Genomic DNA, 23,694 nt, shown 5'->3' with positions numbered 1-23,694 from the left:
GCTGCTTTCCCAGGAGCATTAGCAGGGAGCTGGATAGGAAGTAGAGCAGCCGGAACCTGGGACTCGAACCAGTGCCCACATGGATGCCAGCACTGCAAGGGATGGCTTTACCAGCTATGCCACAGCGCCAGCCCCAGCCCCAGCCCCAGTTCTTGAGGAAGTCGTTATCATATCGCAGAAATATAACCACAGCTGTGTGCAGGGCGAATTAGAGGTGAGACCAGCTAGGAGGCCATGGAGCAGTTCCACTGAAAGCTAACAGTCCTGAACTTGATAAGCACATTCGCCCATTTTCTGTTACTATAACCAAAATACTTAAAGTTGGGCAACTTATGGAGAAAAGAAGTTTACAGCGCTCACAGTTTGGAGGCTAAAAGTCTGAACAACATGAGGCAGGCTCTGGTGAGGGCCCCTTGGCTGCACCACCTCATGGCAATGGCATCACCATGGTGGGAGTGTGTGTGAGAGGGACAGGTGGCAAGACAGGGAGCCAGAGAGAGCAGGGAGGGGCTCTTCTAGAACAGCTTTCCTGCATGAGAACCAACTTGGGGTCCCAGGAGAACAACATCCATCCCTTCTAAGGGCAGTATCTCCAGGGACTTCCCATTAGGCTTCACCTATTAGAGGTCTGCCACTTCCTCCCACTGCCACATTGAGGACCAAGTGCCAACACATGCACCTTTCGAGGACAAAGCACATCTGGAGCACAGCAATGGAATTTAATAAACAAAAATATTCAGTGGTGGAAAAGAGGGCAGAATGAGGTAGATGCTTGTGCCAATATCAGAGACAGAAAACAGAAAGGTGTCGCTCTCCGTCTTCGTGGAGGAACAACACAGGACCCTGTGCTGTTCTTTTGTCTGCTCGGCCCTCCCCGGGTTTGCTGCTGGTTCTTCCCGGGTTGGCTACCGTCCCTTCCACCTCCGTGGAAGGGCAGTTCCCCCTGCCACCTTCCCCACTTCCGCGGGGGAGCGGCACACCGCCGGCCGGCTCTCTCGGGGGCTGCTCAGGTGTTCCTTCAGATAGATGCTCCCGGTGCATGTTGTCTCTCTCCTCCTTTATAGTCCTCTTCCACCAATCCCAACTCTGCTACCCACACGCCGAGTATGCTGCTCTCCTCCAATCAGGAGCAGGTCCTGCTGTTTATTGGTTGAACTGGAGGCAGCTGAGTAGAAGCTGTTTCCTCCTCTCCCAGCGCCATATTGTGGGAGAGCAGATGCATAGAATAAGTCTTAATTCCAGTAACTTATTCTAGTCCAAGTTGCTCCCAGTTGCTCCCCACAGATTCCCCTTTCTTTTTATTTTTTTGGCGTTGATACGCGCCTGTCTTCGGTGCCCCGCGGCACACACTCTGCTCTGCTTGCTAGAGTTGCCCACAGGTGCTTACAAGCCCTACCAGTCAGGCAAACCGAATCCGGGTCCTCTCTTCGCCATGTTGTGAGGAGGTTTTTAGGCGCTGATGCGTGCCTGTGTTCGGTGCCCTGCAGCGCATACTCTGCTCTGCTAGAACTGCCTGCAGGTGCTTACAAGCCCTATCAGGCAAACCGAATCCAAGCCTTCTCATTGCCGTCTTGTGGGGAGACTTATTGGTGTTGATAATGTGCCTGTCTTCAGTGACCTGCAGCGGGTAAGCTGCTAGCCGCCAGCAGGTGCTTATCGTCTTACTAATCAGGCAGACCAAATCCAAGCTCTCTCATTGCCGTGTTGTGGGGAGGCCTTATTTTTCTCTATTTCTCTATCTCCGGGCATTCCTATTTCTCCTATTTTACTTCTATCTGCCAGCATTCCTATTTCTCTCATTTTACCTCTAAACTTCTGTTTCTCTTATCCCCGCGGCTTCCCGGCGCCCGCCCCGAGGCTGCTTCTCGGCGCCTCCCCCGCGGTGGCTTCCCGGCTCTGCACTGCTTCAGCCCATGCTTTGGCTTCCCGGCGCCCGCCCCGAGGTCACTTCCTGGCTCTACGCGCTCCGCGGTCTCCACGGCCTTCGCACTAGCCCCACGTTCCCTATCTATCCGCGCCCTGTGCACTCTCCCCACTTGTGCCCCACCCACTCTCTCTGCGCACGGCAGCTTCCGCGAGTCACACAGCCCAGCTCACGTTTCCGCCACCGGCATTCAGTCCAAGTTCCCCAGGCTAACCTGTCGAATTCCAACCTGGCGGCCCACGTCTCTGCCTCTGGTTCCAGATTTTCGCCTTTTGCTCCCCGGGCTGACTTGAAGAATTCCAAGATAGCTTACGTCTCCGCCTTGGCCTGCCCCCACGGCTTCAATTTCCCTAACATTTTTCTCTACCCAGTATGTTTCCCTAACTTTTCTTCCAACAACAATATTCCCCTCTCATTTCTCCCGGCTTCTCCCCACAGTCCGCATCCGAGTCCAAGCCTCCTCCAGGTTTCACTTTCGCTTTCAATCTCCTAGCTTCCCCGCCATAGTCCGCATCCAAGTCTATGAAAGCTTTCACTTTCACTTTCAATCCTAACTTCTTTCCCACAGTCCATATCTGAGTCTATGCCTAGGCTTTCGATAGCTTCTTCCGGCACCTTTTCCGTCCGGCTTTTCCCTAGGCTCTTTGCTAGTCTCTCCGGTATTTTCCCACTTCTTCCCATTTCTTCCCTCCTAGGTTTCCCTATCCAAGTCACGGCACCATTATGTCGCTCCCCCTCTTCACGGAGGAACGACACAGGACCCTGCGCTGTTCTTTCGTCTGCTCGGCCCTCCCCGGGTTTGCTGCTGGTTCTTCCCGGGTTGGCTACCGTCCCTTCCACCTCCGTGGAGGGGCGGGCCCCCTGCCACTTTCCCCACTTCCGCAGGGGAGCAGCACACCGCCAGCCGGCTCTCTCGGGGGCTGCTCAGGTGTTCCTTCAGATAGATGCTCCCGGTGCATGTTGTCTCTCTCCTCCTTTATAGTCCTCTTCCACCAATCCCAACTCTGCTACCCACACGCCGAGTACGCTGCTCTCCTCCAATCAGGAGTAGGTCCTGCTGTTTATTGGTTGAACTGGAGGCAGCTGAGTAGAAGCTGTTTCCTCCTCTCCCAGCGCCATATTGTGGGAGAGCAGATGCATAGAATAAGTCTTAATTCCAGTAACTTATTCTAGTCCGAGTTGCTCCCAGTTGCTCCCCACAGAAAGGGAGGTATAGGAGGGGTCGGGGGAGAAGAAAGAATGGTGGTCTTTGAGGCCACATGGTTTAAAGTATGAGGGGCAGTGAAGTGGAGGGGTGCGGCAAGCAGCTCAAAATTCAGAGCTGGAACGTGGGAGAGGTCAGGCTGAAGACAGAGAGGAGATGGATTTTCTTGAAGGTAGTGAAACTTAAGCTTTGGCACCCCCCCCAACCTGTCTGGGTTCATTCAAGCCCCTGGCAGGGGCCCTAGCAATATGTGCAGGTAGTCATATTTTTTTCAATAAAAATGTCAGAAGTAGATTATTTTAGCTGCACTTGGTTAAGATCAGGAATACTGCCTCTTTCCGCAGTAAGCCTTCCTCTTCCTCACTCTTTCTCTCAGGTCAGGTGGCACTGGAATTCTCCAGACATGGGGAGGGGGAGAGCGCTGCTTAGGGGGAAGCTGACTGAGGAACACAATATAGAATGGGTTTCATGGGATATATCTATGGGGTTTCCATGTACAATTCAGTTATTGCTAGTCATCCCAGCATACAAATTTTCTTAGAGTACCCCCCACCAACCCACACATATCAAATTGTATAAACGTCAAGTACCGCAAAACCTAGATGTGTCTTTGGATAGAGTCGGAGGTGATAATTTTATATGGATGACAATTGAAACTGACCAAATCACACAAGAAGAGCATGTTGCAGGAACATAGAAGCTTCAGGAACCCATATTTAAGCAGTAGATGGAAGAGAGTCAGATGAAGGGAAACATATCAGATAGGAGCGTCTTGAGAGTATAGTAGTTGGGCGTCAAAGAATGAGCAGTTAGATGATGGGGCGGTGGGAAGTAGTAGGACCAAATGCTGTTGAACTTAAGGAATACATAGAAATGGGCTGAGGAGTCGCTAGGATGTAAGAAACTTGAGACAGCGTGTCTAACTACTTTTTAAATAAAGTGCGATCTGCTATGTCCAAGGTATTCCGCTCGGTTCTTATGGTGGTTAATTTTGTGATGATTTTGCTGGGCCACAGTGCCTAAATATTTGGTCAAACAGTATTCAGATGTTTCTGTGAGGTTTTTTTTTCTTCTGATGTTGGTGTTTGGTGGACTCTGAACAAAGCAGATTGCCATCCACATTGTAGGGGTGGGGCAGGACAGGACTAGCCTCACCAGTTGAGTACCTTAAGAGAACAGAGAGTGACCTTCGCTAAACAAGAAGTTTGATAGCCTTCAGTCTTGAATTTCAACAGTGGCTCTTCCCTGGGGTGCAGTCTGACAACCTGCTCTGAAGATTTTGGACATGAAAGCCTGCGTAGTCATGGATCAATTCCTTGAAGTTCCTCCTTCCTCCCTTTCTTGCTTGCTGGCTTTCTTTCACTCTCTTTCTATACACACATACACACACACACACACACACACACACACAAGGGATCTTCACAAAGTTCATTGGAAAATGCGTATTATCCTACAATTATGCTTGGATTTTAATTTTTTGCACAAAAATAAGCTTATCTTTTAATATAATTTTTCCACAGATGATTAGGTTTTGTCTCCCTGGAGATACTTAGCTAACCCAATCCTGTAGGGATACAAGCTCGCCTAAGCACATCTCCAAGAAGCTGTCCAGGGAAAGGGAGGAGGAACAGGACGGTTTCACCAGAGACTTCACTTAAAGCAGGCCCAGAACCATGGATTGTATCAGGGCATGCAGTGATGGGAAGAACGACTTCCGTGGAAGGTGTAGTTGGATGAGGAAATTCATGGAGGCTCATGGGCTTCAGCCGGAGTCCAGCTGGGATCTAGTAACTACATGTAAGAAACCAGGAGGCAGGACACGTTCACCCCGGCAGTTAAGACACCCACTGCCGCACGTCAGTGCATGGGCTTGGTTCCCATCTCTGGCTCCTGAGCCCAGCTTCCGACCAGTGCAGACCCTGAGAGGCAGTGGTGATGGTTCAAGTAATGGGGTTCCTGCCACCCATGTGGGAGACCTAGATTGCATTCCTGATGCCTGGCTCCCACCCAGACTAGCCCAAGCTGTTGCAGGCATTTGGGTAGTGAAACAGCCGATAACAGTTTTATTTGTCTTTCTGTCTCTGGTTTTCTCTCTCTCTGCCTCTCAAATGAATAAAAGACAAATAAATAAAAGCATAAGTAAATTAAAAAGGAAGAAAAGAAAGAAAGAAAGAAAGAAAGAAAGAAAAGAAAAGAAAAGAAAAGAAACGAAACGAAACGAAACGAAACGAAACGAAACAAAACGAAACCAGAGAGAGACAAACCAGAGGGACTGATGCATTGGAGCCAAAATACAGATGGTGTTTCGCTCTCAGGAAGGTGGTGTTGTGATGCTTTGGGCAGTAAATGGGAAGTTAGTGCAGGCCTTTGAGCCAGGAAGTAGAATGACTGGTTCCGTCCATTCTTTCAGGAAGCAAGCTAAATCCTAAGGGCACAGAAGCAAAAGACAGTCTGTGAATTCATGTAGCTTGCTGTCTATACAGGACAGGGGGAAAGTAAGAGGCCCGAGGACAAACTCTTTAATCAGAATAAAGGCATGGTAAAGAAGAATCAGAACGGAGGCCTTCTTTGGTGGATATGGGGGTGGCCTGAGACGTGCAGCACCATAGCTTCCGGGAAGAAGTACTTTTTTTTTTAAATTTTTTTTTATTTATTTTTTTGACAGGCAGAGTGGACAGTGAGAGAGAGAGACAGAGAGAAAGGTCTTCCTTTGCCGTTGGTTCACCCTCCAATGGCCGCGTTGATCCGATGGCAGGAGCCAGGTGCTTCTCCTGGTCTCCCATGGGGTGCAGGGCCCAAGCACTTGGGCCATCCTCCACTGCACTCCCTGGCCACAGCAGAGAGCTGGCATGGAAGAGGGGCAACCGGGACAGAATCCGGCGCCCCGACCGAGACTAGAACCCGGTGTGCCAGTGCCGCAGGCGGAGGATTAGCCTACTGAGCCGTAGCGCCGGCGGGAAGAAGTACTTTTAGTAGAGCTTTCTGGAACCCTGAATAATTTCTCATAGAGACTAGGCTGAATCACTTAAAAATGAATTTCCATTTCCTGTGCTGCATGGTTTTAAGGCCCGGCAGGTGAGGTCTCAGGAGAGGGCTTCATTCATGACTGTCTTAGAGCAGCACTTGCTGGGACACACAGCAAGAGGGCTAGGCCTGGCAACTGGCAGACCCGAAGCTGGACACACACACTGTCACCCTTTCCTGCATTGCCTTCTTCTGCTTCAGAACTTCTGCCCCACAACCTTCAGCCTGCCCCGAGGCACTCAGAATTTCTTCCAAACTTCATTTGTCCCAAACTAGGACAGCAACCTGATAGAGGGGGTCAGGCTAACGGGTGGATGACTCTCTAGGCCCTGCTCCCCCAGAGCTATCTGACTCTTCAAAAGCTGGTGCTTAACAATCATGGGTGGAATCTTAAGTAATGAAAACAGGGCCCTTCTGTCCTCGGATAGATTTAGAAATTAAGAGTTGAGTAGGTGAGGTCCGCTAATTCTCTGCTCCTCACTGGGACAACTTGTGACTTCGGTAAGTAAGTTTCTGATTCATATTTTATAAATATTTTGTTTCTTTGAGATTTGATGAACCAAAATGAATTATGAAATTTTTTTCTAATAAATTAGAGGATTTAAAACCAGCTTCTTCAAGAGAAGTTTATGGTTCGGTGAAGTAGAAGAAATCATGATGTGATTTCGTCTGTTTCTTGCTTCCTTTGAATACTAACTTGATTGAATTACTCCATTATATATGTAGTTGCTTTTCTAAAAGGAATTAGTTTCTCAAAAAATCATGAATAATGCATATTTCATGCTTTGGGTTAAATAAATGTAATTGAAAAATCTGATTTACTTGGCTCCTCTTCCTTAAAATAATAACACTATTTCAAAACAAATAAGGCTTATTAGAATGTATCATAATGCTTAAAACTAAAAGTTTTAAGGTCATAACATTTGTAACTTTAATAGGGGAAGGAGTGCAAGTGATTCCCAAACGCAGGTCATTACAGAGTCATCTCACCACCACCATCGTCGTATGCAATTTTATTGCATATTTAATTCACAACAGTGTATGAGATACTATTATTACCATTTCCAGCCCATAGATAAAGAAACAGATCCAGAGAGGTTCAGTAACTTGCCCAGTTACCTAGCTAATAAGTGGTGAAGCCAGGATATAAAATAAACTGCGGTCGTCTCAAATTTCCTCCCCGCTCCTTCCCACGCAATTTGGATTCAGCTAATTTAGAATGAGGCCCCTGGACTCAGCACTTAAGTCTCCAGATGATTCCGAAGCAAAGTCGGGGTTGGAAACCATCCCATTAAATCAATATACTGTGCCCTGGATGGCTGGCTAGTTCCTTACCCACGCCTTAGAAATAAGCTCATAGTCACGTGACTCAGGACCCTTTCATCATCCAGGTAGTAAACAATGCTGAGAAGCTGGTGAATTTTAGGAAACAGTCCCAGGCCACCTCGTTTAAAAGCACAAGTGGGAAGCCGGCAACGAGGGGGCAGGATCACAGAGGCCTGCGTGGAGGTGAAAGGCAGGCTTCCTGGGAGGGCGCTGCACTGGGCTGGACACAGGAGCACACTCTGGAGACACGGAAAAGAAGGAGGGAAAGCCAAGGGTCCTCTGAAAAGTGGTAGAAAAATGGTACTAAAAATACATTTATTTTGATGCAAATCAAATTAGAAATCCATACATAGGTTTTTTTGTCATACTTATTTTTCATGAATTTTTGAAGATTCCCCATAGTGTGGATGCAATTTTTTTCTTTTAAAAAGTTTTTTTTTTTTTTTAGTAAATGTAATATACATTTTACTGAGAACAGTGCAATGTTTCATCACGTGTATCGACATAAACTGATCAAATCAGGTACTTAGGATCTCTAGTTCCTGATCTTCATGTTTGGAGCTTACAAGGTTTTCTTTTCCAGGTCTTCGGCAGTATATGATACGTTATTGTGAACCAGAGTCGTCTCTGCGCCTGGAACACCAGGCTGATCACTCCTAACCCCTTTTTGGTGCCCTATGCATCCTCCCTCTAGATCCTCTTTGCTACCCTTCCCCACCTGTGGTAATCACTCTTCTAAGTTCAAATCGTCATTTTAAAGTTTCCTTATGAGAGAGGGCTTCCAAACATTTTGGCACCAAAATAAACACCTTTTTTTTCTTTTTTTTTTTTTATGATTTACAGAGAGGGGCCTGTGCCGTGGTGTAGTGTGTAAAGCCGTCAGCTGCAGCACCAGCATCCTACATGGGCACTGGTTTGAGTCCCAGCTGTTCCACTTCTGATCCAGCTCCCTGCTAAGGGTCTGGGAAAAGCAGCAGCAGATGGTCCAAATGCTTGTGCTCCTACACCCACGTGGGAGACCTGGAAGAAGCTCCTGGCTCCTGGATTCGGCCTGGCCCACCCCTAGTGGTTGTGGCCATCTGGGGAGTGAACCAGAGGGTCAAAGATACCTGTCTGTCTCTCCTCTCACTCTGTCTTTCAAATAAATAAATATTTCTTTTAAAAAAAAAAGTTTACAAAGAGAGAGGGAGAAACAGAGACAGATCTTCCATCCACGGGTCCACTCCCCTGGTAGCCACAACAGCTGGGGCTGGACCAGGCTGAAGCCAGGAGCCAAGAGCTTCCTCCAGGTCTCTTACTTGGGTGGCAGGGGCCCAAGCACCTAGGATATCTTCCACTGCTTTTCCTAGGCTGTTAGCAGGGAATGGCTCAGAAGTGGAATAGCTGGAACTCCAATCGGAGCCCAAGTTGAATGCTGGTGTCGCAGGCAGCAGCTTTACCCACTATACCACAACATCAGCTTCAATCTTATCTTTTAATTCCATTTTCCATGAACCTTTTGAAGTATGTTTTTTGTAAAAATTATTCATTTGTATATTTTTTCTAAAAATATTTTATTTATGTGAAATGCAGAGTGACAGAAGGAGAGACAAAGAGAGAGACTGATCTTCCATCTGCTGGTTTACTTTGCAAATGCTCACAACAGCTGGAGCTGGCCCAGACCAGATAGGAGCCAGGGACTCAATCTGGGTCTCCCACGTGGGTTTCAGGGACCCAAGTGTCTGGGTCACCTTTGGCTGCCTTCCAGGATGCATCAGCAGGAAGCTGACAATCACTGCTCCCTGACTATCTAGCAAGATAAATGGAATCCCGCATCCCTAAAGGGCGATTCAGGTTGGTATTTACGGCCCAGTGAGTAGGTCCAACAGAACTGGACAGAGCTGAGAGTTCCTCTTACAAGTGCTGGAAATAAATTTGGAAGAGTAAGTTGGGATAAGATATAGCGCACCTTACAAGTGCCAGGTCCGAGTTTTGACTGAATGCTGTACACGATGGGAATCCATTGAAATTTACAAGGATAAAGACATAATGATGCAGGAATCCGTTTAGAAGAAACACGCTCAGTCACTCGGCATGCAGGCAGGAGGACAGGGAAGACACCAGACTCGGGAAACCCCCGGGAAGGTGAAAGCAGCAACTCGGTTGTGGAAATGCCTTAGCGAAGGAGCGGTTATACTTGGACTTGAGAGTCATCGGATCAGGTTTTGCTACTGACCAGGCTGAGTGATTCAGAGCAAATTGCCTAACAACTCTCGGCCTTGGATTTTTTTTTTTTTTTCATTGGGAAGCAGGTGTGATGACGACAGCGCTTGTACCCTGGAGTCTGAGCTAAAGTAGACCATGAGATTCTCCAGGAAGCCAACAGCTCTGGGATGCCAAGTGCATGTGTCAGTATTTTGAATTTGTTTCTAGACCTTTATGACTTACAAAACACGAGCCTTACAAATAGTAACAGGGAAATGAGCAGGCCTCTACTTTGTGGAAGATGAGGAAAGGAAGGGAAACTTCCTGAGTGTTCCAGGAATTATGCTGGAATTACCGTTCACCACACCCTTACAAGTAGGTGTTTTCTTAGCCCCAACTAACAGGTGACTTAACTAAAGCAAAAGATAGTAATTTGTTTCTGGATACAAACCAAGGTCTGCCTAAACCTCAAACATGGCCTTTTCCGGCTCTGTCATATTGTTTTAGACTTGTAAAGTTGTATTTTTATTTCATCGGTTTGGCCTAATAATCTTTTGAGGTTATTTTAAATTTTGATTCTGACATCTACCACATGAATTCTCTCTCCAAACACTGGGTCATCTGGAGGGCCATTGATTCTGCTGAGATGGGGAACAAAGCTGGAGGAAGGCCGTTGTGAAGTCAGAACAGAGTAGGTGGCCTTGGCCCGTGGTGTTGGAGGCAAGGTTATCTGTCCAGAATAGATGCAGTCTGGTTGCAAAGTGGAGATCGGTGTTGATCCAGCTCCTAGGAATGAAGGTGCAGGAGGAAGTCAGAAACAGGAACGGGTGTGGGGAGCTGGCAGCGTGGTGAGGCCCTGCCTGAGACACCTGTGTGCTGGGGCTGAGTGTTTGGGTTCAAGTCCCAGCTCTGCTCCTGACTCCAGCTTCCTGCTAATGCACAAATCTGGGAGACAGTAAGTGATGGCTCAAGGACTTGAGTCCCTACCACCAACATGAGCGAGCCAGATTTAATCCCCGACTCCTGGCTTCTGCCTGGCCCAGTCCAGCTATTGCTGGCATTTGCAGAGTAAACCAGTACATGAATAATTAATCGATCGCTCTCTGTCTCCCCATCTCTGTCACTCTGGCTTTCCAATAAATAAAACTTTTTTTTTTGAAACCCACAAAACAGAAGGTTTTCTGGTAAACAATAAAGGGAAAGTTGACCCATTTAGCCATTACCTTCATCTGTGGGAAGTCACAGACAAGGAAACCCCATTGAAAGAGATGGAGAAGACAGGTTAAGGAATTCGGAGATAAGTTGTCTGTGGAACACACAAGTCCCAGTAAGAGGAACCAAGGATATTACAGGAAAGCCATATAAAAAGTGGCTACATACACCTAACGATTCGTTTGACTAGGTTACTTAGAAGTGTACAGACCAAGAATTTTTCAACCCCTGCACAAATTAAGGATTCCATACTTTGGTGACAAGTTTATTTACAAACTAAGGATGCTTAACAGAGACTGACAAAAGACCCCCATTTCAGAGAGGGATTTTTCTTCTAAGAGAACCCGGTGTTCCTAGGGGAACCGTGTGGACTCTGGGGGTGGCCTTCTGCTCTGGCTGACCACTTCTGCCCCAAAGTGCTTCTACAATCTCTGCAATGTTTTGGTTTGGCGAAAACAGGAAACTGCCTCCATCCTAACTTCTGCCCAGACGACAGGCTAATTGGAAACCCTTCCTTACTCATTCAGTGGAATTAGGCATCTCGCAATCTCACTAGGTGTGAGGTAAGTCAATGCTTTCTGTTACTGGTGCTGCCAAATTTTGCTTAATATTCCAAACACCCAATCCTAAGATTATTCCTAAGGAGTGAGATTAACTACTACTGACGACACGTGAAAACAGTATTTTATAGTCACATCTCATGCCAAGCATGTCATCAAAACCTTCAATTCTGTTCTTGATGTGTGCTTACAAAGACTAAGGAAAAGCGAATCTTCGTCAAAATTTGCCCAAAGCGCGTCGGTTAAAGGGTTTGAGGAGGGGAGCCTGGTTGGGTGTATTTTAGAAAAAGACTTTTTAAGAAAGACATGCAGCCAGCCTGGCTCAGGCTTTCGGGCGCTCTTTCCGAAGGCGGGCAGGTGCACCGCGGGGAGAGCGAGGCGCGCACGTGTCGCGGGAGTCCGCGCGGATTTTCGGGACCACCTGCCCCCGCTGACTTTAAACGCCAGTCGGGGACACCGCTGCTGGTTGCGCTCCCGGTCCCCGGAGGCACGTGGCTGGGGGTAGTCGGGTTCCATGTCAGCTCTGGGGGAGTGTGTGCGCACGGGGAGGGGCAGGGGCGCGGGGAGCCCCTCTCCTCCCGCTGCTTCGCGCAGCGTCTCCAGAGGCCGGAGCCCCCCGCCGCCCCTCCAGCCCCCAGGTCAGCCCCGCTCGCGAGGTCCCGAGTGGCGGGAAGCCGGGTCTCCCTCGGAGGCGGCCCCCAGGCGAGGCGGGCTGTGAAACCTGGTGGAGGATCCGGTGCGCCCGGTGGGGGGCGGCTCGGGCGTTTGGGGGGGCCAGGGGCCACGAGACTGCAGGTAGAAACAACCCAAGCGAGCGGGGGGGACCCCGGCGGGCGGGAGGCGGCCGGGCCCCTCCCGCGCCTCAGGCTGGTGGGGCGATGGCGGCGACGGTTTCCCGGCTCCCCCGCCCCGGACGCCGATGGCGGTGCGTTCCGGCCCTCCCCCAACAGCGTCTCCCCCGCGGTCGCCGGAGCCGGTGAGGCCGGGAGGGCGGGGAGCCGCGCAGGGAAGGCGAGAGGGCGGAGGTTGCGTGGTGCAGGCGGCGGCGGCGGCGGCGGGAGGAGGAGGAGGGCCGGGCGGGCGGGCAGGCAGGGGAGGAGGAGGAGGAGGCGGGCGCCGTGTCGCACGCAGCTCCAGGCGGGGCAGCCCCGGTGGCTGAGGGACGCGGCCAGACCTTGGCGGGACGGGGGGGGTTTCACCGGGACCCAGCGACCCGGCGGAGACGTCGCGGGAGCCTTTCGGGCGTTTGGAAATGCGGGTGAGTGTCGGCGGCCCAACGGAGGCGGCGGCGCAGGCCCGGCCTCGAGCCGCGGTGTCGCAGTGACTGGGGCCGCGGCGGCCGAGCGCAGGCGGCGGGCGAGGCCTGAGCCGCCGACCCGCGGCCGGGCGGAATGGCGGCCGGGCCGGGGGCCCTCGCGGGGCGGAGGACGCCGGGGGCGGGCGAGGGGCGAGCGGGGCCCGCCCTGAGTCACCCCGGCTGGCTCGGGCCTGCCTGGCCGGGCCGGGCCGCGGCTCCGGGGCGGCCAGGCCCGGACTACGCACCGGGAAAAAGCCCGATTCATCGCGCCCGGAGGCGGCGGCCTGCGTGGCGCCGGGCTCGCCTCCCGGAGGCTGGGCCGGCGTCCGCGCCGCGCCTCGCCTCGCCTCGTGCGGCGACCCTCGCGGGACGGCCGCGCTTCGGCCCTCTCTCCCTCCCCCGCCTTCCGGCTCGCGCTTCTCCCTCGGGCGTCGCTGGCATGCTCTCCGGCGCGCCTCCGGAGCGGCCGAGCCGGTCTCCCTGGCTCTCGGGTGCCCCGCTCGCTTTGTTGCGGCCGTGCAGGGCGCTATTATTGGGTAATAGTCTCCCCTTTGCTCCGTTCTCTCGGGGGAGCGGGCCGGCGCAGACGGCGCAGGGATGCCCGGGCGGCGGCGGAACCGGACGGAGCCCCTCGGCGCCCGCCGAGCGCTCTCGACTCGGCCCCAGGCCCTGCGCCCTGGCCTCGGCGCGCCCCCGGCCCCGGCACGAGCGCGCGCCCCGAGCCGGGAGGGAGCCCCGGCCGCGGGGATTTGGGGTCCGCCAGGCACGCGGGTCGTGCGCTTCGGTGCCCAAGGCCCAGGTTAGCCCGAAAACTCCGGCTTTCCAATCACCTGTGTGGCGCTGTGCAGTGTAGACGTATGATTGAGAAAGAGAAATGCTTGGCGTTCCTTAAGATGAAGCCCCAAACTTGAGGGTGTCCCTTCTTGAGCTGGCTGTGCCAAAGACGATTCTCTTTGCTGATTGGGTCACTGTTGCTGCCTGCAGTTCGTAATAGGGGTTAGAGTAAGTGCGCAAATACTGAATTGCATTCAAGTTACTCAAGTATGTATTTACTCTGTGTAATTGTTCTTTGCTGCAGTAGCATTAAAATAGTCCAAAGTTATGAGTGGAGTAAAGGGTCACAGTGTTTTTGTAAATGCACTTAACAGATTGGAGAAGAGGAACTAAATTCATTCTTACTTTAAGCCAGGAGCTTCTAGCATGAGTTCCTGCCTTGCAGAAGTGTGTGCAGTTTAAAGTTTCGCAGTTAATTTTGGAGTGTCCCTCAAAATGGACCCGGCTTTCTGAAGTCCTGGAGCATTTATGTCACGTAGGATAATCTATGATGATCTGTTGAAAAAGTCGAACTAAGCATTTATTTTTATAAAAAGTTTGGGAATGAGGTTTTTCTTTGTATTAGAAAGATTTTTGCTTCAAAGTCCTGTGTGTTGCTTTCCATAGTAAGTTGAAATAGTTGCATCGCATTTCAAATTCCAAAGCACGCAAACACAAGACTTGCTTTAACTCTATTATGCCCATTTTTGGAGGTTTCAGGAGAGTGCTCATTAAGCTTGAAAGATGGCTGAATTGTCTGCTTTTAAAAAGAAAAAGTTAAGCTTTGTTTCCCTTGGTACCGTTTAAAATTTTTTTTTTCCAGAAAACAAACCAACTTGAGATACGCTAGGTTTTTCATCAGTGTATACAATCCACTCTGCCTGAGAGCTTTGTGCTCAGGTCCCTGTAGGCACGTCCTGTCCCCCAAGCCTGCCCCAGGCTATGTGGCATCAGAGGATCTCGGGACACACGCCTGAGCCCGACTGCTGGGTGTCCTTAGGGATCAGGGCTCGAGTACTCCTCTCCACTGATGGGGTATTCCTTTCTAACTCTAACTTAGTCTTGATCAGCAAAACAGCCTTATTTCCCTTACATTGCACGTGAACTCATTGAAGGCGGGGATGCTCCTTATTTATTTTTGAATCCTCATAGTAACTCAGAACTTGGTTGTGCTGGTACCTCAGTTACTGTTTTGAATGAATGAGTGACTTTTCCGGAATACTTGTAACTTAAACCCGATGTTTGACCACTTGTGCTGACTTAGGGTGCTGGTGAATGATGCCAGCTGTGTTACTGTTATGTTACTGTTACACACGCCTTGGGAGTAAACTGTTGTCTTTCTCAGGCTCCTTCTCCCCAGCCCTTGGCGCACTGGCACCCCAGCATCCACGCAGTGCCCTGCCAGGAGAACACAAGGTTTCTTTAGCTACAGACGCCCAGGAAAGTGCCAAGAAAACAGCCTGCGATCTAGTTAGCTTTTCTCCCCCTCCAAAACTTGTAAGGCTTTGAAAGAATATTTTTGTTTTTGTTTTGTTTTGTTTTTAAAAAAACAAGAGTGGCCCCAGGCCCAGGTTAAATATAGCTCTGCCTTGCCTTTGGAATTGGGGCTGAGGCTGGCCCACTGCTGCAGTGGAGTCTGGGGAAGCCTCTATGGGAGGAGCCAGCGTGGGTCCTCAGGCTTCGGGCACACGGTCACTCTGGGGCCAGCTGTAGTGCACCTTCCTGCAGTGTGGAAAATTCAAGTGAGTAAGCGCTGTTCTTCACAAGTCTTCAAACTTGAAACTGCAAGGCCTGTGGAAATGAAGTGTGTGTGTGTGGGGGGTGTGTGTGTGTGTGTGCGCGTGCGCGTGCCCTGCTGGCGCGGCCGGCCGTGGGTCCCCGAACCATGCCCTTTCTCCCCTCACGGGAGTCCGTCTGGGGTAAAAATTGTCTCAGTGACCATTCACTGCATTTTAGGTATCTGGAGAAAAGAGTGTTAACCACTTAGGGGCCTTGCTTTTAAAAAGTTGGTAATTTATCAGTTAGGTGACTTTCTTTTTGTTTTGCTTCAAGCCTGAGAAATGATTATTAACTGAAGAAAGTAAAATCTGGATGAAACCCTTAAGGTTATTACTGAAGACCTTATAAGCTCCCTGTTTATAATATGTATATTTAATATATACTATAGCAATTATAACAATAACTTTTACATGTTTTTATTCAGAGATAGGTCCTAGTTTCTGAAAAAGCTGAATGTGTGTGTGTTCGTGTGTGTAAGAGATTCATTTCTTTTTGCTTAGTATAGAACATTTTGCTTGGGAAAAACGACAAGAGGTCCAGTGTGAATTAACTTTGTTAGTCCTGTATTTCCTCATTTGTGAGACGACATGCATTTTCATTAACACTGTTTGAGATATCTTTAGGTCCTTGAAGCATGTGGCTTCTGTTGGAATGGGATACCTTTTAGCAGTAACAGCATTTTGTAAATATTGTCTTGGAGAGCAAGGTGTATCCTCCTCGTGTGCGATGGCAGAGTTGGAAAGCCCAGGTTTGCTGGTTACACTTGCCTTGGGGACCCTGGAGCAAGTGAGCCCAGCTCTGTGCTCTTTGGCTTTCACTGTCAGCTGGCAGTTCCACTTGCAGAATTTCACGTCTGTTTGCCTTTTCCCTTTCCTGCCGCCTGACAGTGCGGGCATTGCCATGTCTGGAGCGCTGGTGCTGATGCTGTGTGGGCTAGGGCTTTCCCTGGGCTGCTCTGGTCTTCTCCCACTGGGTGGCCTCCTCTAGGAAATGGGTGCTGTGGTGTGCCTCTGTTCCCATAGCCTCCGCACTGCTCCCACTTGAAATCTTTACAAAGCCCTGGGAAGTGCAGGTACCGCGGTGTAACCCACCTATAGAATGCAGGAGAAGGAGCTGAGGCTTTGAGTGGTTAAGGCTGGGCCTAGTAGGATGGTGAAGCCCAAGTTAAAATGAACAGTAACTCCAGAGCCTGAGCTTTTAACCAGACAGTCCCTAAATGCGTGATTTATGACATGGAATACTAAAGAGATTCAAATCAAAATGCTGTAAGGATTGACATCTGATAATTGGTAATTAGAACAATTCATCATTCAGAACTAGGATTTACTACCAAGAATAAACTTGTTCTTCCTGCTCTTTTAGTAACATTGAAGGAGAATAATTGGGCACTGATGGCATGGAAGTGACCAGCTTTGGAATTTTGGGGCTATTGTTCAGTTGGGTGTGATGTTAAGATTCGTTGGGCTTGCAAAAATTTGCAAAGCCATATAAGGTTGTTCAAATCTAACCAGCTTTAATTTTTCAAAGGCCTGTGTTAGACACTTTGAAAAAGATTGTGTGAAATGGGTGCAGCCATTTAAAATGAGTAAAGTGTGTATGCACTGTTGAAAATAACACAGTAAAAAATGATTGTAATTTTAGGGTGGTGACCTTGTGTGCTTTTAAAATGTTTTTCCAAAAAAAAAAAAAAAAAAAAAACCTTAAGGGCCAAAAGATAAAAGGTGGTTGGTGCTTTCAGGAGGCAGAAAACAGCACAGTAGTCACTGTAAAGGGACAACTTTGATTGCTGTAGAATAATAAAACTTCCATATGTGCAAAGTTTATAAATGGAATTAAAAAGTGAATGGCAAACTGAGAAAAGTAACTTTCAAGCAAATCTACTTTCTTTCCTACAAAAAAAAGGACCTCTCCAACTCATGGAAAAAATGGACAGACTAGTAATTTTTAAAAGCAAGAAACATGAAAAAGAAATTTTAGCTTCACCATCAGTACTGCCAGAAATACAAGTCAGTGAGATACTGTTTTTGTTCTTTCTTCTTAAAATTTTGACGTAGATGAGAAAATAAGCTGTTTGTGGCCAGGGTATGGACAGTAAGCCCACTCGTACATTGCTAGAATGCGATTTCAGACAGCTTTTCAAAAGCAAAACATACAACAGAAGCTTGCAAAATATGTACTTTAAAATAATCTAAGGATTTAGTCTGAGAAAATACAAAAAAATTAGTAGGTTAATATTCTGTCCTGGGTATCATGTTATTCAATAAATGTTCTTTTATTGAGCATTTGTTTTCAGGTTTTTGTTTTTGCTATTAAAAAATGTGATTGCTTAAATTATTTCATCAGTGTTCAGCTAAATCTTTGCATTTCTATAATGTGATAAGTAATGAATATTAAAACATACTGTAAAACAACATATGTAGTTTTTGGGGTCTTATTGTTTGCAAATATACAGTTTTTTAAAAATACCTTAAACCAGAGATCAATACTAACTTGTCTCCATTGAGTGGTGGGATTACGGGTTATTTTTAGTTTATTCTTAGCTTATTTTTTCCTTTTCTACAGTGTCCATTTATGAGGGAACTTCAAAATGTTTTTGGAACAGGAAATTAAAAGATGAGTTAATTTTGGTGCAAAACATTTTGAAATCCATGCATACAGAGATCTTCAAAAAGTTCATGGGAGGCCGGCGCCGCGGCTCACTAGGCTAATCCTCCGCCTAGCGGCGCGGGCACACCGGGTTCTAGTCCCGGTCGGGGCGCCGGATTCTGTCCCGGTTGCCCCTCTTCCAGGCCAGCTCTCTGCTGTGGCCAGGGAGTGCAGTGGAGGACGGCCCAGGTGCTTGGGCCCTGCACCCCATGGGAGACCAGGAGAAGCACCTGGCTCCTGGCTCCTGCCATCGGATCAGCGCGGTGCGCCGGCCGCAGCGCGCCAGCCGCGGCGGCCATTGGAGGGCGAACCAACGGCAAAGGAAGACCTTTCTCTCTGTCTCTCTCTCTCTCACTGTCCACTCTGCCTGTCAAAAAAAAAAAAAAAAAAAAGTTCATGGGAATGTCTGTTGTGCATATAAGATATCCTCCGGAGGTTCTGAAAAAAAGTGAATTTCAAAATGTTTTGTACCAAAGTAAACTTATTTTTAAATTCCATTTTCCATGAACTTTCTGAAATACTCTTGTATTTATAACACTACGTTGGTCCCAATACAATAGAGGCAGGAAGATGTTTCTGCTTAGTTTAGTGCTGAAATCACTTGCAATTTACTTCACTCCCCACCCCTTTCCACACTGCTGATGCAGTGTTGGGTACTGCTGTGCTCGGGTCTTTGCAGCCTCATCCTTGAGTTCACTCGCTCTGTCTTCCTAATCCCTCACATATTCTGGTTCCCCTCTGTGAACCTCTCTGAATCTCATGGAACTCATGTACGTTTTGGAGACTGATGAAGTATCTCCCATGAAAATTTCCTTTTCTTAGTTGGGAACTTCTGTTTTTGCTTAGTTCACAACTCTAGTGATGATAGGTGAACTTTTAAGTTGAAGACTTAAATTTAATGTCTTTATGCTTAGAAATATAAATTTGCTAAAAATTGGAAAATAATAAAATATTTTGAGAGGCCAGCATTGTTAGGCAGTGAGTTAAGCCACTGCTTTTGACACCCACATCCCATATCTGAGTACTGGTTCAGGTCCCAGCTACTGATCCACCTTCCTGCTAATGTGCCTGGGAAAGCAGCTGAAGATGGCCTAAGTGCTTGGACTGTATGGGAAACCTAGATGGAGTTCTAGGTTCCTGGCTTCAGCTTGGCCCAGCCCTAGCTGTTGGGGCTGCTTGGGGGTTGAACCAGCCAATGGAAGATTTTTTTTTTGTCTCTGTCGCTCTGCCTTTCAAATAAATATTTTTGAAAATTTTATTTGTACAATTTTGCTGTAGCTTGAGAAATAGAAAGCTTACTAATGATTACTTTAAAAGTGTATTCTAAGTGGCATGAATTAGGAATACTGTTGGAATGATGAGAATCGGTGCACAGGATATGTTGCCACATGCTAGGGGATGGGATGTCTTGACTACATAGGAATTAATTATATACTAACTAAAATAGTTGTCAGTTAGGCCTGATAGGAATCCGAAAATCAGAATGAGGGAAAAAGGCAAGAGATCTCAGCCATCCATTTCAGAGGGGATGGCAGGAGGCTTGCCGGTGTCAGGCCGGAAGGAAAGAATGGGGAGCATGGACCTGACTTCGGAGTCCCAAGGATAGATGTAGGAGCCAGGCCTTTGACCTCTCACCAAATCTCACACTTATCTTTGAGAATTAGGAGACTTTGGTTGGGGGGACGATGGAGAAAGAAGAGTCTGGAATGATGTCGTCTGATTTCTCCAATCTTAAAAGATTTAAAATATTTACAACATTGACTTGTAGGCTCATCTTGCATATAGTAACAACACTGGGTATTCAGCAGTAAGTATACGCTAAAGGCTGTGCTGCACATGTTTTATGGCCTAGCCACTGTCTAGCCTCAGCTCTCTGCTTCTTGCATATGCCTTGCATTGGACAGAAGTCTTTTTTTCTTTAAGATTCATTTGAAAGTCAAGAGTTACACAGAGAGGAGAGGCAGAGAGGGCCACAGGTCTTCCATCTGATGGTTCACTCCCCAAATGGCTGCAATGGCCTGAGCTGCCTGGATCCGAAGCCAGGAGCTTCTTCTGGGTCTCCCATGCAGGTGCAGGGGCCCAAGCACTTGGGCCCTCTTCTGCTTTTGCAGGCCAAAACAGAGAGCTGGATAGGAAGTGGAGCAGCCAGGTTTACACACCGGCGGCCATATGGGATGCCAGTGCTTCAGGCCAGGGTGTTAACCCACTGCGCCACAGGGCCGGCCCCCGGAAGTCTGTCTTAAGCTGTCCTGGTTGCACATAGACTTTGACATGCAGCACAGTGTCAAGCATCAGATAGAGACTCCTGAGATTAGAGTCCCGCATGCTATGGTTGACAGAAGGCTAACTGGGTACCTGATGTAGAGTAGGTTGCTGCCAGCAAGGGACCAGCAGAGAAAGAAAGGCTTAGGGATACTGACTACTCAGCCAGTTGGGCAGGTTTGGTCTGAAGCTGCCCGTCTGTAAAGACAAGGAAGTAAGAGGGAAGATGTGTGACTAAGCGAACTTGGGGAATGCTGGGTTGTGTATTGAAGGTCCTTCTATTAGTGTGCCTTGCTGGTCTTAGAAGGAGCATTTATCTTATGGGATGATGTATATAATTTTTCAGAAAGTTCACAGGAAATAGAATTAAAGATAAGTTAATTTTGGTGCATAATTGGGGGCCCTCAAAGTTCATGGAAATGCATATTATGAATTTCAAAGTGATTTTCCACTAAAATCTTTCTATTCCATCTTTCATGAATTTTGGGAAGTACTGTGTGTATAAAGTGTACCTTTAATAATAGTCTTTGAAGGAAGAAATTCCCTGACCATATTAAAGAACAATTTGTAGAACACATGCTGATTTTAAATAATAGAATGAGCAGGGTCATGGGCCTGACAGTACAGATTTGGTATGTAGTAAGTTAAGCTGGCATTTTCCATCTTGGGCGGAGCAGTGACAAGCATTCAAAAATGCTGGTGTTCTTTAGAGTACGGTGGGCTGTGCCATCGAGGCCTCGGGGCAAAGATTCTGATGTATATAGGCATAGGCTCGGTAGTCTAGAAGTGACTTGTTGGGGCTGGCGCTGTGCATAGTGGATTAAGCCACCACCTGCATATGGGTGCCAGTTTGAGTCCCAGTTGCTCCACTTCCAATCCAGCTCTGTGCTATGGCCTGAGAAAGCAGTAGGAAATGGCCCAGGGCCTTGGGGCCCTGCACCCACGTAGGAGACCCGGAAGAAGCTCCTGGCTTCAGATCAGCACAGCTCTGGCCATTGTGGCCGACTGGGGAGTGAACCAGTAGATGGAAGACCTCTCTCTCTGCCTCTCCTTCTCTCTTGTGTAACTCTGACTTTCAAATAAATCAATCTTTTTTAAAAAGTGACTTGTTTCAGTTTAGCCTTGTATCTGAATCCTAGATTGAAAATGCTATTACAGAGTGTCTACAAAGATGCGAAAGCATGTGGATCAGCATTAATCCATAATTGCTACTGGGAAATAACAGAATCTGTCTCGTTCACATTTCTCATCTTATTGGCACTATCATATTGAGAATATTTCTTTTTAAAGATGTATTTCATTTTATTTGTAAGGCAGAATTAGGGAGAGACAAAGCTCCTGCACCCACTAGTTCACTCCCAAATGGCTGCAACGGCCAGGGCTGGGCCGAACTAAAACCAGGAGCCTAGAATTCTATTTTTCCACATGGGTGCAGGGACTCGAGCACTTGGGCCTTCTTTAGTTGCTCTCCCAGGCACATTAGCAGGGAGCTGGGTCAGAGCAGAGCAGCCAGAACTCTGAAGTGGCACCTGTATGGGATGCCAGCCTTGCAGCCAGCATCTTAACCTGCTGCGCCCCAGCCCCGGTCCCAAGAGTACTTCCTACACCTAGAAAATAATGGTAACTACAAAGGGATTTAATTCTTCCTGTTAAAGATCTAATACTTCTTGATTTTAAAAGTAATGCTGCTATACTTTTCCTTGGTTCTTGATTTGTTAGATTGATTCTCCTGCATTTCTTAACTCTGGTTTCCAGGGTATGTGAACGTTATTCACTTGATGTGCTAGGTTGCATTTGGGGGTAGCATAACCAGATCTATTTTTTAGCACATTCTGGCCACTCTAAGGATGGGCTGTAGCTTGTACCCATTCTAGACCAAGTTTTTTTTTCTTTCCTTTTTTTTTCTTAAATAAATCTCTAGGCAGTATGGTTCAGTGGATAAACTTGAGGTTCTAATTATACCCTTCATGGGAATTCGGGAGCAGTCTCTGACTTGATTCTGTGTTCTAGTCTGTTTTGCTTTGGAGTTTTTCAGTTTTGTTTAGGCTAAGAAGTGCTCAGCAACTTAGAGCTGAGCTCAGAACCTCAGACTTCAGGGCTTTTCCAATGGCTAACCTGCCTTTACTTCCATCTTGCCCAAGCTGCTCTTTTTTTGTTCTCTAAACTATAAACAACTTCTCTACTTCCAGCATTGTATCTGAGACAGACTTGACATTTTGTCTCTTCTGTCTTCAGTGAACTACCGCTTTTTTTAAAGATTTATTTATTTGAAAGGAAAAGTTAGAGAAGGAGAGACAGATCTTCCATCTGCTGGTTTACTCCTCAAATGATCACAATGTCCAGGGCTGGGCCCGTCTGAAGCCAGGAACCAGAAGTTTCTTCCTGTCTCCCACATGGGTTCAGGAGTGCAAGGACTTGGGCCATTTTCCACTGCTTTCCCAGATGCATTAGCAGGGAGCTGGATTGGAAGAGGAGTGGCAGGGACTGGAACCATCACCCATACGGGATGCCCCGGCACTGCAGGCTCTGGCTAAACCCGCTAAGTGGCAGTGCTGGCCCTGAACTACCAGATTTTAATAATTCCTCCTTCAAAATACTCTTTTTCATATCTTTCTTTTTGGTCCTTCTGTCACCAGCTTCAGTTGGCCCTGATACCCTCATACCTAGTTGCGGGGACCCAAGCACATGGAAAGTGGATTTTTTGAAACCAAGAATCATGAAAGATTACTTGTTGTGCAGTAATATGGTACTGCCTGTCACAGCAGGTGCGGTGTAGAAAACTGTAACGATCTTACCCTGTGGAATATGCTCTCTGCATACTTAAATATGGGTTTCAGTGATAAAGATGCAGCTGAACTGCCTCTGCCTCTTCTGCCCCTAAACAATACGCCTAAGGAACTATTTCCTTAATTTGTTAAAAATTAATTACCAAGTACTACATTTTTGTGAGGTACCCTTGGGTATTTCAGCACACACACACACACACACACACACACAGTGCAGACCAGTCAAACCAAGCAGCCCGCCTTCCTATTTCCTGTTTTGTGCTTACAATCTACTGGCTCCCCCCCGGTTCTTTATAGGTTGTATACTGCATCATTGTGTACTACAGTGGCTCCACTGCGCTAAGAAACACTGGAACTTGTTACTTCTACCTGTGTTACGGTACCTGCTATCCAGTGTCCCTCTACCTCCCCTCTCCTCCCCTACTTAACCTCTAGAAATCACGGTAGAGCCACATGGGCTTTTTTTTTTTTTTTTTTTTTTTTTGCTTCTACCCATGAGAGAAAACACGTGGAGTTCATTTTTCTGTGTCCAGCTTATTTCAGTTAATCTCCATTTCTTCCATTTTGTTGGAAGTGTCAGGATTTCATTCTTATTATGGCTGCATAATATTCCCTTGTGTGTAAACATCACATTTTCTGTATGCATTCATCTGGCATTGGACATGTAGGTTTATTCC

The 23,694-nt window shown here is 47.8% G+C and overlaps 1 protein-coding gene across 3 annotated transcripts in view; it reads left to right on the top strand.

Annotated features, from left to right (window-relative positions):
• The first annotated feature begins 11,955 nt into the window (after positions 1–11,955).
• CUL1 (cullin 1) overlaps positions 11,956–23,694 on the top strand; it is a 109,082-nt gene continuing 97,343 nt past the window's right edge. The window contains exon 1 of one of the 3 annotated variants that reach the window (XM_051849029.2): positions 11,956–12,072. The gene's annotated coding sequence lies outside the window, so the exon portion shown is untranslated. Of the gene's footprint in view, positions 12,073–12,273; positions 12,411–12,473; positions 12,693–23,694 lie in introns of those variants that run through there. The other 2 variants (XM_051849028.2, XM_051849027.2) reach the window with 2 other exon arrangements.

Source organism: Oryctolagus cuniculus, chromosome 3 (genome assembly GCF_964237555.1).
Source record: "Oryctolagus cuniculus chromosome 3, mOryCun1.1, whole genome shotgun sequence".
NCBI lineage: Eukaryota > Metazoa > Chordata > Mammalia > Lagomorpha > Leporidae > Oryctolagus > Oryctolagus cuniculus.
This window is presented reverse-complemented; position numbering and strand designations above follow the sequence as displayed.